This window comes from Pleurodeles waltl, chromosome 7 (assembly GCF_031143425.1).
Source record: "Pleurodeles waltl isolate 20211129_DDA chromosome 7, aPleWal1.hap1.20221129, whole genome shotgun sequence".
In the NCBI taxonomy this organism is placed as follows: Eukaryota; Metazoa; Chordata; class Amphibia; order Caudata; family Salamandridae; genus Pleurodeles; species Pleurodeles waltl.
In genome coordinates this window covers 687,618,118-687,633,111 of record NC_090446.1, presented here as the reverse complement: position 1 = coordinate 687,633,111, position 14,994 = coordinate 687,618,118, and positions in this window count along the sequence as shown.

Here is a 14,994-nt window from a genome sequence, read left to right as displayed (position 1 = left end):
ACAGTAGAGAGGTAGTAGTGTTTCAGTACATGTAGTAGGCAGGTTTGTATTCTTACCTGTGTTTCACTAGAAATATTGCTGGATCACTGCGTCCCTGTTGTCCATGTCTTCTTCCTCTGCTTCCTCGTCTTCACTGTCCACAGGCTCCACAGCTGCAACAACACCGCCATCTGGACCATCCTTCTGCAGAAAAGGCACCTGTCGTCGCAAAGCCAAGTTGTGAGCATACAGCAGGCCACGATGATCTGGCACACCTTCTTTGGTGAGTAGACTAGGGATCCACCTGTCATATGGAGGCACCTGAACCTGGCCTTCAGGAGGCCGAAGGTCCGTTCGATAACCCTCCTAGTTCGCCCATGGGCCTCATTGTAGCATTCCTCTGTCCTTGTCCTGGGATTCCTCACTGGGGTCAGTAGCCATGACAGGTTGGGGTAACCAGAGTCACCTGCAAATGGCGAGGGACAACTGTTAGACACACACTAACCTGTAGGGATATCCCCAGACAACCATTCTCACTGTCTTGGTTCCAGGTGCTCACCTAATAGCCACACATGGTGCCTCTGGAGTTGACCCATCACATAAGGGATGCTGCTATTCCGCAGGATGTAGGCGTCATGCACTGAGCCAGGGAACTTTGCATTAACATGGGAGATGTACTGGTCTGCCAAACATGCCATCTGTACATTCATGGAATGGTAACTCTTCCGGTTTCAGTACACCTGTTCACTCCTGTGGGGGGGGGGGGAGGCAAAGCCACATGGGTCCCATCAATGGCACCTATGATGTTGGGGATATGTCCCAGGGCATAGAAATCACCTTTCACTGTAGGCAAATCCTCCACCTGAGGGAAAACGATGTAGCTCCGCATGTGTTTCAGCAGGGCAGACAACACTCTGGACAACACGTTGGAAAACATAGGCTGGGACATCCCTGATGCTATGGCCACTGTTGTTTGAAATTACCCACTTGCAAGGAAATGGAGCACTGACAGCACCTGCACTTGAGGGGGGATTCCTGTGGGATGGCGGATAGCTGACATCAGGTCTGGCTCCAACTGGGTACACAGTTCCTGGATTGTGGCACGGTCAAGCCTGTAGGTGATGATCACATGTCTTCCCTCCATTGTCGACAGGTCCACCAACGGCCGGTACACCGGAGGATGCCTCCATCTCCTCACATGTCCCAGCGGACGATGCCTATGAAGGACAACAGTGAGCACAAACAACTCAGAGGTACGTACCCACAGCTCACACAGAACACCAATCATAATCCAAAAAATGGCCTGTGTGTGTGTTGAGGCTAGGCCTAGGTATGTGTGACGCAGTTAAAAATGAAGCCATGTGGGCCCCTGAAATGGCAGCTGCCTGACCTGCAAAGTGGGACAATTGGATGTGAGGTAACTGCGCTGGCGTTGTACACCGTCGCGGTAGGCGGTCGAAGACCTCGGCGCAATGCTGCATTCGTTAACATTGGACCCTATGGGTCCCAGGAGCCAATGACGATGTACACCGGCGATGACTGTACGCACCGCCGCGGACGTGACCGCCATTTTCTATCTGTTCAATCACTCAATACCTGATCTTCGACAGGAGAGGGCCTACACTGCAAGTGCTGTTGTGACCTCAGTCTGGAAGAGACAATGGCTCGAATGTCTGGGGAAAGGGCCCCTGCCTTCACATCGGAGGAGATGGAGAAACTCGTGGATGGGGTCCTCCCCCAGTACACGCTACTCTACGGTCCTCCAGACAAACAGGTAAGTACACTGGGACCATGCTGTATGGGCTATGCCTGTGTGGAGAGAGGTGGATGTAAGATGGAAGGGGGGAGAGTGCGGTGTGCATGAAACGACGGTGAGTGCATTTGCCACATGCCAAGGGTAGGGATGGGGGCCAATGACTGTGACAGTGCAGTTGGTAATAAGTTTCTCTTCCCCCTGTACAAATCATGTAGGTCAGCGCCCACCAGAAAAAAGATATTTGGCATGCCATCGCCAAGGACGTCCAACTCTGGGGGTCTACCACAGACGGAGCACCCACTGCAGTAAAAGATGGGAGGACATTCGCCACTGGAGCAAGAAGATGGAGGAGGCTCAGCTGGGGATGGCCACCCAACGTGTGAGGGGTGCCCGTCGCACCATGACCCCGCTGATGTTCAGGATCCTGGCGGTGGCGTACCCGGAGTTGGATGGGCGCTTGAGGGCATCACAGCAGCCACAAAGTGGTGAGTACACTCTCATCCTGCTGATTTTGCGTGCAGTGGAGGGGTCTGGGTGGGGGAGGTGGGCTGTGGATCTCCCTAGGCCAGGGCGAGTTTAGTAGGCAAGGTCCCTCCGTAAGACAGGCCATGTGGCACCCCACCCCACCTCTGTAGAGTGCCAAGTACACCTAGTCATACCCCTGTGTCATCCAGGTGTGCAGATGTCGTCCATAGCCTAGTAGGCCATTTCCCAGGAATTGAACAGTGGAGCCCAAGAGCGCTGCGTAGTGCAGGGGGCTTCTGTGTCTGTCGTGTCCGCCAACGGTAGCGGTAATGCATGCACTCAACATGTCTTTCTTCTGTCGTCCCCCCCTTTTTGTGGTCTCCCTGTTCTTGTGTGCATTAGCATCATCAGGCGGAGGAGCAGTGGCACCGGAGTTGGAGGGAGCTGCATCCCACATGGCCCTGGAGGGCGAAACTACAGACTCAGAGGTCACCAGTGGGACGGAGGGCGAGGGGAGCTCCACGGCAGGGACAGGAGCTGACACCAGCGACACTGACTCGTCCTCTGATGGGAGCTCCCTTGTGGTGGCAGCAACATCTGTGCCCCCGCATCTACAGGTACAGCCGCCACCCCCCCTTCCAGCACCGCCCTCCCAGCAGCCCCTCAGCCTTTGCCCCGTGCCCGCTCACCCAGGAGGGTGGGCATCACCTTCACCCCAGGCACCTCAGGCCCTGCCCAGTCACCCCTGCTGCCCTCCTCAGTGAGGAGGCCATTGACCTCCTCAGGTCCCTCACTGTTGGGCAGTCTACCATATTGAATGCCATCCAGGGTGTAGAAAGGCAGTTGCAACAAACAAATGCATTCCTGGAGGGCATTCATTCTGGTCAGGCGGCCCTTCAGCGAGCATTTCAGACTCTGGCCTCAGCACTGATGGCAGCCATTGGCCCCGTCTCTAGCCTCCCCCTCCAACTTCCTCCACCCAGACCCAATCCCCTGTACCCCAGCCTATCCCAAGCACACCTTCAGACCAGCATGCACACACCTCAACACACAAGGGAAGCTCAGGCAGACATAAGCACCACACATCCCACAGGCACTCACGCAAGCATCACACACATACAGACACACCAACATCCACTGCCTCCACTGTGTCCCCCTCCTCCTCGTCTCCCTCCTCCCTCCCAGTCTCGTCTCCACTCACACCTGCATGCACTGCAGCCACTACTGCCATCACCAGCACACCCACCACCACACCCCGCTCACGTGCAGTCACCACCCCCACTACCATTCACACGTCCCCTGTGTCCTCTCCCAGTGTGTCTGTGATGCCACCTCCCAAGATACACAAACACAGGCACACACCCACCCAACAGCCATCCACCTCACGACAGCCTCCAGCGCATGCACCTTCACCCAAAGTCAGCAAACGAACACCTCCTACAACCACAACCTCTTCCTACACTCCCAAACTCCCTCCAGCTACCAGTCCCAGTGTCTCCAAAAAACTTTTCCTGTCCAACCTTGACCTCTTTCCCACACATCCCCCACCCCGTCCGTCTCCTAGGTCCCGAACTAGCACCTCAGCCACAACATCTCCGGGACCAGTGGTGCCTGTAGTCACCGGAATATGGAGTGCACCGGCCACCAGGGCAAACAGTGTGACACGGAGCCACAGCACAGACAGTCCCCCACCTGTGAAGCATCAAAAGTTGGCCAGTGCCCGGCGGGAGAGGGGGAAGACACCATCCACCAAAGCCGCTCCCAGGGGTGTCGGTGGGAGTGTGGAGTCAGCTGCGACACCTTCCAAGGTGGGGAAGGGCCACAAGAAACCAGGAAAGTCTAGGAAGAGCAGCACGGTGGAGGAGACCGCCATCATCCCCGCTGCCCAGGAGGCCACAGCCGTCATCCCTGCTGCCCAGTGTCACGACTCACGTGCTGCTTGCGCCTGGAATTTGCAGATCTGGTGGCGTGGATCTTCAATGTTTGACTTTGGCCCAAAAAGGGGCGACTCTTTCTGGTAGCCACGGTGCTGTAGGCAATGGAGACGCCAAGAACAGACCGTGCCCTTCAGAAAACAGCGCCAGAGGGAAAAAAAAACCTTAGAGAAAGGGGAAAAACCTCCAAACAGGAAGATTCCTGGAAAAAACAAGAACAAACAAACAGGAATCCAAAAGGAGCAAAAGTCAGGAAACTCAGAATGCTGAAATCCAGAACCAAAAGGTGAGGAAATCAGGAGCGAGGACACTAACTGAGCAGAAAGTGTTGCAGCGCAAAGAAAGAAGAAAACACAGCCCTTATATACTAAAAAACAGGAAGTGACCCACAGGAAGTAAAAGGACACCATCTTAGACAGGGAAACAACACATAGAACAGAATAGAACAGGAACCATAGAGAATAGGGAACAAGGAATGCTGGGAAAGAACAGGAATCTGGGAAGGGGGAAAAGACATAAAGGAAGGCACAACAAAAGACTGCAGAAAAGAAGAAAAAGAAGAAAAAAGGGAAAGAAACGAAAAAACAGGTAAGAGGGGTCATAGACCCCTAGTATAGTGGAAAGCAGAAGGTAGAACGAGGCCCCATGCAAGTCTGGGGCCTCGAAATGCGCAGGAGAGGCTGGGGGCGCGCCGCGTCCTAGCAACGCGGTGCGCGGCCCGAGCCGAACGCCCGGCTTGAGTCGAGCTCTCAGCTCGCGCCGCACTGCGCGGCGCGACAGTAGGTCCCCCTCCCGAAGGTCCAGGTTTGAGAGGAAATAAACCGTAAAAGCGTCGAATCAGGAGAGGTGCGTGAACGGAAGATGCCTCTTCCCAAGAGCATTCACTGAGAGGATAACCCTTCCAATGAATCAGATACTGAAGGCGTTTGTGAAAAAGACGAGAGTCACAAATTTCCTGTACTTCATATTCAGGAACATCATCCACGAGTACAGGAGGTGGACAAGGAAACTGACGTGAGTAAGGGTCAGGCACATAAGGTTTAAGCTGAGAAACATGAAAGACCGGATGAATCTTCCATGTATGAGGTAAGTGAAGACGGACAGTGACAGGATTGACTAACTGAAGAATACGGAAAGGCCCATAGTAACGAGGTGTGAACTTATTTTGAGAAAGACGTGAGGGTAAGAATTTGGAGGAGAGCCAGACTTTATCTTGCGGATGATAGTCTGGATTGGTTGCACGTCTCTTGTCTGCAGCCTTCTTCATATATCTCTTGGTATGTAACAAATTAGATCGAATTAGTCTATGGATTTGGAGAAGGCGTTTGGAGAAATAGGTAATAGCGGGAAGAGGAGAGTTAGATTGTGGAGAAGTAGGAAAAGAGGTAGGATGAAAACCATAAGAACAGAAAAAGGGAGTGACCTTGGAGGCACTATGGACTGAGTTATTGTAGGAAAATTCAGCTATAGAGATGTAAGTGTTCCAGTTACTTTGGGTAGAATTGCAAAAGCATCGAAGATATTGCTCTAGTCCTTGGTTCAGACGCTCGGTCTGGCCGTTGGTCTGAGGATGGAACCCTGAAGACAGGGCTCTATTAATATTTAGTGTTTTACAAAAATGCCTCCAAAATCGGGAAATGTACTGAGGTCCTCTATCAGATATTATGGTATGTGGAAGTCCATGGAGACGGAAGATATGATCAATGAATATTTGACTTAGTTCTTGAGAAGTAGGTAGCCTTTTCAGGGCAGTGAAATGAGCCATCTTCATGAAAGAATCCACAGTGACCATGATGACCCGGTTTCCTGCTGATGGTGGGAGTGAACACATAAAATCAGTAGAGATGGTATGCCATGGGGCCGGTGGAACAGGCAAAGGCTGTAGTAATCCTGCCGGTCTGGTATGGGGTATCTTGATTTGGGCACATATGGGACAGGCCTGAACGTATCTTTCCACATCCAGCTTCCAGGTAGGCCACCAGAAAAATCGTGAAAGAAGTTCTTGTGTGGCCTTGATGCCTCTATGACCAGCTACAGGTGAATCATGGCACATTTGTAATGCCTTTTCTTGCACCTTGTTAGTAGGGAGGAATATCAGGTTTTGATAATAAAAATATCCTTGTTTCTTATGTAATAATGGTCTTAGTTCTTCTATGTCGTGGTCCGATAGGTTGGCGTATTCCAGTTGTACTTCTTCCAGGAAAGACTGAGCCACTCCAATGATCTTACTGGGTTCCAGAAGATGCTGAGATGAGGAAGGAGTACACTCTGGATATCGGCGAGACAGAGCATCAGCCAGAATGTTTTGAGATCCAGGAATATATGTGATGAAAAAATCGTACTGACTGAAGAAAAAGGCCCAGCGGGCCTGACGACTATTCTGGCATACAAAATTTCGTAAACATTGTAGGTTACGGTGGTCTGTCCTCACCTCAAATGGTTCCTTGGAACCCATCAGAAACTGTCTCCACTCAAGGCAGGCTGTTTTCAGAGCCAATAATTCCCTTTCCAGTACAGAATAGTGTTGTTCAGATGTGGAAAGGATATGAGACAAGTAGAAAACAGGATGTTCAAGACCATCATCCTCTTGTCGTTGGAGTAAGACAGCTCCGATGGCTCTCTCAGAAGCATCAGTTACGACTATAAATTGTTTGGTGGTATCTGGATGTCTCAAGATGGGGGCTTGGGTGAAGGCTCTCTTTAATTCTTGAAAGGCTGCTTCAGCCGCCTCAGTCCAGACAAACCCTTTCTTTAAATTTTCCTTTTTTAAGGTGTGAGTTATGTGGCTAGTCAGACTGGCAAAGTCTAGAATGAATTGTCGATAGAAGTTTGCTAACCCTAGGAAACATTGTGTTTCTTTTATGGAAGAAGGAGAAGGCCACTCTAGGATAGCTTGTACCTTTTCCTGATCCATAGCTATGCCGGTGGGACTTAAATGATAGCCCAGATATTTGACTTCCGTCATGTCGAACTCACATTTTTCTGGTTTGCAAAATAGTTGATGAGCACGAAGTCTTTGAAGAACTTGTTTCACATGGAAAGAATGGAGTTCAGGATTTCTAGAATAAATAAGAATATCATCTAGGTAGATCACGACTGTCTGATTCAGAAGGTCTGAAAACACTGAGTCCATAAATCTCTGAAAGATTGCGGGGGCGTTAGTGAGACCAAACGGCATAACCCTATATTCAAAATGGCCAAATGGAGTCCTAAAAGCTGTCTTCCATTTGTCGCCTTCTTTTATGCGTAAAAGGTGGTAAGCTCCTCGTAAGTCTAATTTAGTAAAACGTTGAGCCCCTCTGATAGCTTCTAGTATGTCCCTGATGAGAGGCAAAGGATAACGATCTTTAATTGTTATTTTATTCAGACCTCGAAAATCCAGGCAAGGACGAAGATCCTTTGTCTTCTTGGGCACAAAAAAGAGAGGAGCCCCAGCCGGAGACGACGATGGGACAATAAGACCACTCTGTATATTTTCGTCCAGATACTCTTTTAGAACTTCCCTTTCGGGTTCCGTGAGGGAGTACATCCTCCCAAAAGGAACAATTGTGCCGGGTTCCAATGGAATAGCACAATCATATTCTCGATGTGGAGGTAGCACAGGTTTCGACGTTTTTTGGAAAACATCCTGAAACTCCAAATAGTGGTCTGGGACCCCTTGGACCGTATTAATGGACATACCGGTGGCACCTTCAGTATCTAAGAATCTTTTCGGAGACCAATACTTGTCGGAAGTAAAACAGTTCTCATGACAAAATTGCGAAGACAAAGACACTGTCCGGGTTACCCAATTTATATACGGGTTATGTCTGATGAACCACGGAATTCCAAGAATGATGGTATGGTTGGGGGACGTGATAAGATCGAAGGAAATGTGTTCTTGATGGTTTCCCACCTGTAGACTTAACATCAGGGTAGTGGTGTCTACTGGACCCGAGGATATCAAGGATCCATCCACGGTGTGTACCTGTTCGGGTACTTCTTTTGCTTGTGTAGGAACTTGGTGAGCAGCAGCCCACGTCTTGTCCATGTATATACCACTAGCACCACAATCTAGTAATGCCATAGTCTTTTCTTGACGACCGTCAGGAAGTTGTAACAGGACAGGAAAAATGAACAAGGCGGTTGTATTGTCATTAAAGGAGCTGATGGAAGGTATAGCTGTAGATCCCGTCCCCTCCCTTCTTACAGAGGACGGGAGGTGGCGTTTCCCGAAGGCCTGGGCGGACGTACAGGACAGGTACGAAGCATGTGACCAGCAGAACCACAGTACAGGCACAACCCTCTCTTGCGTCTGTCTTCTCGTTCACTAGCAGAGAGCGGACCTCGGGTAGTATCCACCTGCATGGGTTCCCCTTCGATGTCTCTAGCAGGAGTGCGAGGTTCCTCGGAACGCTGCAGGCAAGCTCGTGAGCTACTTGGCTGGGAAAACCCTCTACTCCTTTTCTTTTCCGATCTCCGTTCCTGAAGACGATATTCGATGGACAGTGCTTGATCCATCAGGCCACGAAGATCTTCCGCTCTGGTAGAATGTACTAGTTCATCCTTTATTTCTTCTTTGAGTCCTCTACGAAATAAAGTTACCAGAGTACGTTCCACCCAAGTGGTCTCTGCCGCCAGCTGACGAAAACGGGTTATATATTGCAGGACGTCTTGCGAGCCTTGTTGGATGTCACATAGGGCTTCTTCAGCAGAGGCTTCCAATCCAGGATGACTAAACATCTGTTTGAAGCGACTCACAAAGGTGGAATAGTCCGACAATACAGGGTCGTTGGAGGACACCATCGGGGTTGCCCAGGCCAAGGCTGGACCGGATAAGGCACTGATAAGATAACCCACCTTGGTCCTGTCGTGGGAGAATTGGGTAGGTCGGAAGGCGAAGTACACTGTTAATGCATCCAGGAACTCGCGAAGCTTGGTTGGTTCACCAGAGAAACAAGGGGTAGAAGCGGAGATAGTTGGAACATCACTGGTGCGGAGAGCCAAAGCCTGTCGTAATGCAGCATTTTCATTGCGTAGTTGTTGCAATTCCTGAGCTTGTTGCTGAATCGTGGTCAAAAGAGATTGTTCCGGATCTGCAGCAGCCGCCACTGGTCATCCATGGTGCTTGAGGACGTCGGAATGGTTAGGCGCAGCAATCTGTCACGACACACGTGCTGCTTGCGCCTGGAATTTGCAGATCTGGTGGCGTGGATCTTCAATGTTCGACTTTGGCCCAAAAAGGGGCGACTCTTTCTGGTAGCCACGGTGCTGTAGGCAATGGAGACGCCAAGAACAGACCGTGCCCTTCAGAAAACAGCGCCAGAGGGAAAAAAAAACCTTAGAGAAAGGGGAAAAACCTCCAAACAGGAAGATTCCTGGAAAAAACAAGAACAAACAAACAGGAATCCAAAAGGAGCAAAAGTCAGGAAACTCAGAATGCTGAAATCCAGAACCAAAAGGTGAGGAAATCAGGAGTGAGGGCACTAACTGAGCAGAAAGTGTTGCAGCGCAAAGAAAGAAGAAAACACAGCCCTTATATACTAAAAAACAGGAAGTGACCCACAGGAAGTAAAAGGACACCATCTTAGACAGGGAAACAACACATAGAACAGAATAGAACAGGAAGCATAGAGAATAGGGAACAAGGAATGCTGGGAAAGAACAGGAATCTGGGAAGGGGGAAAAGACATAAAGGAAGGCACAGCAAAAGACTGCAGAAAAGAAGAAAAAGAAGAAAAAAGGGAAAGAAACGAAAAAACAGGTAAGAGGGGTCATAGACCCCTAGTATAGTGGAAAGCAGAAGGTAGAACGAGGCCCCATGCAAGTCTGGGGCCTCGAAATGCGCAGGAGAGGCTGGGGGCGCGCCGCGTCCTAGCAACGCGGTGCGCTGCCCGAGCCGAACGCCCGGCTTGAGTCGAGCTCTCGGCTCGCGCCGCACCGTGCGGCGCGACACCCAGGAGGCCACAGCCATCATCCCTGCTGCCCAGGAGGCCACCGCCATCATCCCCGCTGGGCTAGAGAGGACCGCCAGCACAAGCCCCGCTGGGCTAGAGAGGACTACCAGCACAACCCCGCTGGGCTAAGAGGACCACCAGCACAAGCCCCGCTGGGCTAGAGAGGACCACCAGCACAAGCCCCGCTGGGACAGAGAGGACCGCCAGCAGCTGAGTCACTGCAAAGGAGCCCGCCGCTCCAAGCACCGCTGAACAGGGCACCGCCGCTCCAAGCACTGCTGAACAGGGCACCGTCGCTCCAAACACCGCTGAACAGGGCACCGCCACCTCAAGCACCGGTGAACAGGGCACCGCCACTCCAAGCACCGCTGAACAGGGCACCGCTGCCTCAAGCAACGCTGAACAGGGCACCGCCGCTCCAAGCACCACTGAACAGGGCACCGCCGCTCCAAGCACCGCTGAACAGGGACCTCTGCTCCAAGCACCACTGAACAGGGCACCGCCGCCTCAAGCACCGCTGGCCCATGAGCGCGAAGGGCACTGACACTACTGAGTCCGTCACAGGCAGGATGAAGCACTCTGGGCACAAAGCCCCCTCCAGAACCAGTGGAGAGATCCATCCACTACCTCTGTCCTTAGCAGGATGAAGCACTCTGGGCACAAAGCCCCCTCCAGAACCAGTGGAGAGATACATTCACTACCTCTGTCCTTAGCAGGATGAAGCGCTCTGGGCACAATGCCTCCTCCAGAACCAGTGGAGACTGTTATCCACTTGAGAGACTGTGGCTTTGCACTCCCCAGGATGGTACAGTGGGCAACACACCCACTGTAGAGACTTGAGAGACTGTGGCTTTGCACTCCCCAGGATTGAACAGTGGGCAACCCACCCACTGTAGAGACTTGAGAGACTGTGGCTTTGCACTCCCCAGGATTGAACAGTGGGCAACCCACCCACTGTAGATACTTGAGAGAAAGTGGCTTTGCACTCCCCAGGATTGAACAGTGGGCAACCCACCCACTGTAGAGACTTGAGAGACTGTGGCTTTGCACTCCCCAGGATTGAACAGTGGGCAACCCACCCACTGTATAGACTTGAGAGACTGTGGCTTTGCACTCCCCAGGATGGAACAGTGGGCAACCCACCCACTGTAAAGATTTGAGAGACTGTGGCTTTGCACTCCCCAGGATTGAACAGTGGGCAACCCACCTACTGTAGAGACTTGAGAGACTGTGGCTTTGCACTCCCCAGGATGGAACAGTGGGCAAACCACCCACTGTAGAGACTTGAGAGACTGTGGTTTTGCACTCCCCAGGATGGAACAGTGGGCAACCCACCCACTGTAGAGACTTGAGAGACTGTGGCTTTGCACTCCCCAGGATTGAACAGTGGGCATGTGGCCCTCTCGTGGATTTGGCATCGTGCACTCAACCGGCTGAGGTGCCCCCCCCTTTCCCTCCCCCTGAGGTGCCTGTTTTCTTGCTCTCTGATGCCCCTGCAGTGTTCTCTCCGTCATGGTCGGGGATCTTGTGTGGGCCTCGCCCATACCGTGTGGGCCCAGTGTTCCACAGACTTAATTGGAGCACTACCTGGACTACTATGCTTGGTGTATATTTTGTTTATGGTGTATATATACATTTTTGCCTACTTGATTTTAATATATTACAACGGTTATACTCATTTCCTTTTGTCTTTGCATTCTTCCGGGGAGGTTGGGGGTGTAACTATAATGTATTAATATGTATTAGTGTGTGTGTTGTAGTGGGTGAGGGTGGGGGTGGGGGTGTTGCATGTGTGTGTCCCTGTTTTTTCCCTCCCCCCTCCCCTGTCTCGTAGGTGCAGTACTCACCATGGTCTTCGCCGCTGGCGTTCGTGCTCCTGGTAGAGGAGCAGGAAGACTATCGCAGGGAGAATTTGGAGTTCCGGCCCCATGGTGTCCTAGTTCCTCGTGGGGTGTGTAGAGGTGAGTGTTTTCCCTTCGGAATCCTGTTTCTGCCGTGTTTTTATCCACGGTGAATCTGCCAAGGAAAAGGTGGCGGATTGGCCTGTTGTGATACTGTGGGCGGTACTTTGTCGTCCGCCTGTCTGTTGGCGGTGACCGCCGTGATGTTTGTTTGTACCGCCATGGCGGTCGGAGTGTTAAAGTGGCTGTCTTTGTTGGCGGTTTCCGTCACGGTCGTAATTGCAAATATTTTACCGCCGGCCTGTTGGCGGTCTTACCGCCGCTTTAACACCGACCGCCAGAGTTGTAATGACCACCATAGTGTTCCTCAATGTTTTGTGATACATGTCTGAACTGGATTCTGACACATACGTAACAAGTTATAGCTGACCTCAAGTAACATATTAGACAGATATTTGGAGTTTGTAGTGGCACATTTAAATTAGGGATGGATGCCAAAAGGTATGCACACGGGTTCATATCTCTATGGTTGGTGCAACTTACCATAGCTGTGGCACATCAAATGAAGAAATTGATACAAATTGAGGGCTAACAACTGTCCCTGGCCCTCTGTACATTGTACCTGTGCGTTTTAAATTGGTCTTAGTCACAATGGCTGGGTGACTGGTATTGCAGTCCTCCCGGAAAGTGGTTTGGTATGTCTCTCATGGATACACATGAGAGAAATACACTCCATGAATTAGTCTGCTAACTAATGAAGGAGCATGTTTGCCACCACATGATAGTTAGGGCCACTGCATGCGTGCAGATATGTGTGTATCACTCACTGGAGTCCCCGGGTCTGTACATGTTTGCAGTGCTATGTAGGAGGTAGTATCATCATGTCTGAGAGGCTTGACTTTCTGAGTTAATATTACACATAGTATTTGTATTTGGAAGTGTTGAAAAGTGCACAGACATTGAGCACATTTCTCCCTTCCATGCCTTACAGGTGGACCTGTACCCTGCACTATCGGAGAGGTGGCTCGATTTGCGGACCCAGACATCTCCAGTACGTGTTGATGTTACTGTTCTGTGTTGTGTTTGCTGATGGTGTGTGATTGACTCCTGTGTGTTGGACACATAGCAAGGTGCGATGCTCTGGTCAATGATCGGATATGTTCCTTGAGTGGAGTATAATTTTTTCCCCATCTTTGAGTTGGCCAATCATTAGCGTATTGTCATAATTTGGGATTGCAGGTCAGTCCTGCAGGCACGGCAATGTGAATAGGGATGAGTTCTGTGGATAAAACTTAAATTCAGAAAATGTAGTAGAGGACCATATTAGTGATTTAGTCAGCAAGTCAGACCCTGATTCTCCCAGAACAGGGATGCCAAAGTCTTACCCACAGACTTCAGCTTCCCTATTCACTAATAAACATGTTTGACTGTATGTTTAACTTCCTAGCAGCATGTAGCTCCACATGTTGTGCTACGAGTATGAGGCACTTGAGTACAATGGCCAAGGTGTGCATGCAGCTCATGGCCAGATGTGTGCTTCCATCTATCTGCTTGTTCCAAGTCATGGGTTACTGGTAGGAAATTATGTTGACAATGGCCTGGATTTCCAAACATAAGTGTGGATGGGATTGTCCAAGGTTTGGGTGTATCCTAGTTGGACTTCCTCCTTACCTGTGGTGTGCTGGCCAAACCCGTGTACAGCTGTCCAAAGCTTACTGGGTGTCCTTGTTGTTTGAAAGTATTTGTTGCTTGTCCACCCCCCCTCAGGCACAGGCGTGGGGTTGTGAATAGTGTACCTAGGACTGATGATCCAAGTTTAGTACACTGACATGTAAAGCTGTAAGTCACTTGTCCAAACCTAGGATACCCACTCATGATTAGCAACTGCATTCTATCCTGGCAATTCCATTTACAACTCGCAGATCTTGTGGCCCTTGATTGTCATCAAGAAAATAGTAATTTGTTGGCCTGTCAGTGGTGGATACTTGCAGCATTATTTTTACCTGACAAATGGCTGAACAATGATGCCAAAGTCATTCAAGTTGTTACCCATCTTTTAGAGTTTTGCTGTGCTGTTTGATGATAGGACATGTGTAGGCTGGCTTGGCATGTACTGCCTCAGGGACAATCAGTGATCTGTATGATGATATGGCCTGTTTCTGGTACAGTAGATGTATTGTCTGATTTACTTCTGGAGCCATATCAGACAATGAAGTACCTAATGTTTGGTTTTCAATTTGATTTAACAGCTGCCAATATGAATCCCATCCAGATTCGGGAGTTTCAGGGCAGGGGGATGCGTTACCGCCACATTCTGGATGTGGAGTTGGGGTTCCGCAACCTGGTAAGGCATTATCGCCATGAAAGAGTCTCCGGAGTGTGGAGGGCATTTGCTCAAGGGGGCCCTTCCGTGTCTACCACAGCCACCAGCACCTCCACTACCACCTAGGTGGCACCAACATTAGCAGGCACCTTTGCTGGACCGTCAACATCCACAGCTCCAGGACCTGTCACAGCACCACCTGCACCTCCTCCTTCAGACATGGCACCGACAAGGGCCCATACTTCCTCCACTGGCACCCAGACCACCCCTGCTGCAGTCATAGACCCTGCAGCTTTTCTACAGATGCAACAGAACTTGGACCGTGTGTTGCGGAAAATGACCAGGCTGCAGCAGGAGGTGGCAGAAGTAAATCGGAGGGTGCATGCCATCAAAAAGACCCTGCAGAGGGCCAACTTGTAGACATTATACTCAGCCATGATTCCCTCCCCTCCCTCCTCTTTCCTGGTTCTTTTAATTAGTGGGTTTAGGGGGTGTAGTGTTAGGTTTGTATAGGCTGTTAGTTTAGTTAGTAGTAGTGGGTGGGGGGTTGGGGGTATGATCCTTTTTATAACTGTTTTTTATTTCTGTGGGTTGGGGGACGATGTTGGGGTTCTGGTGTTTAAAAAAAATATATACATATATATGTATATATATTTGTTTAGTATAAGATAGTATGTGTTTAGGTTAGTATATGTTGTCC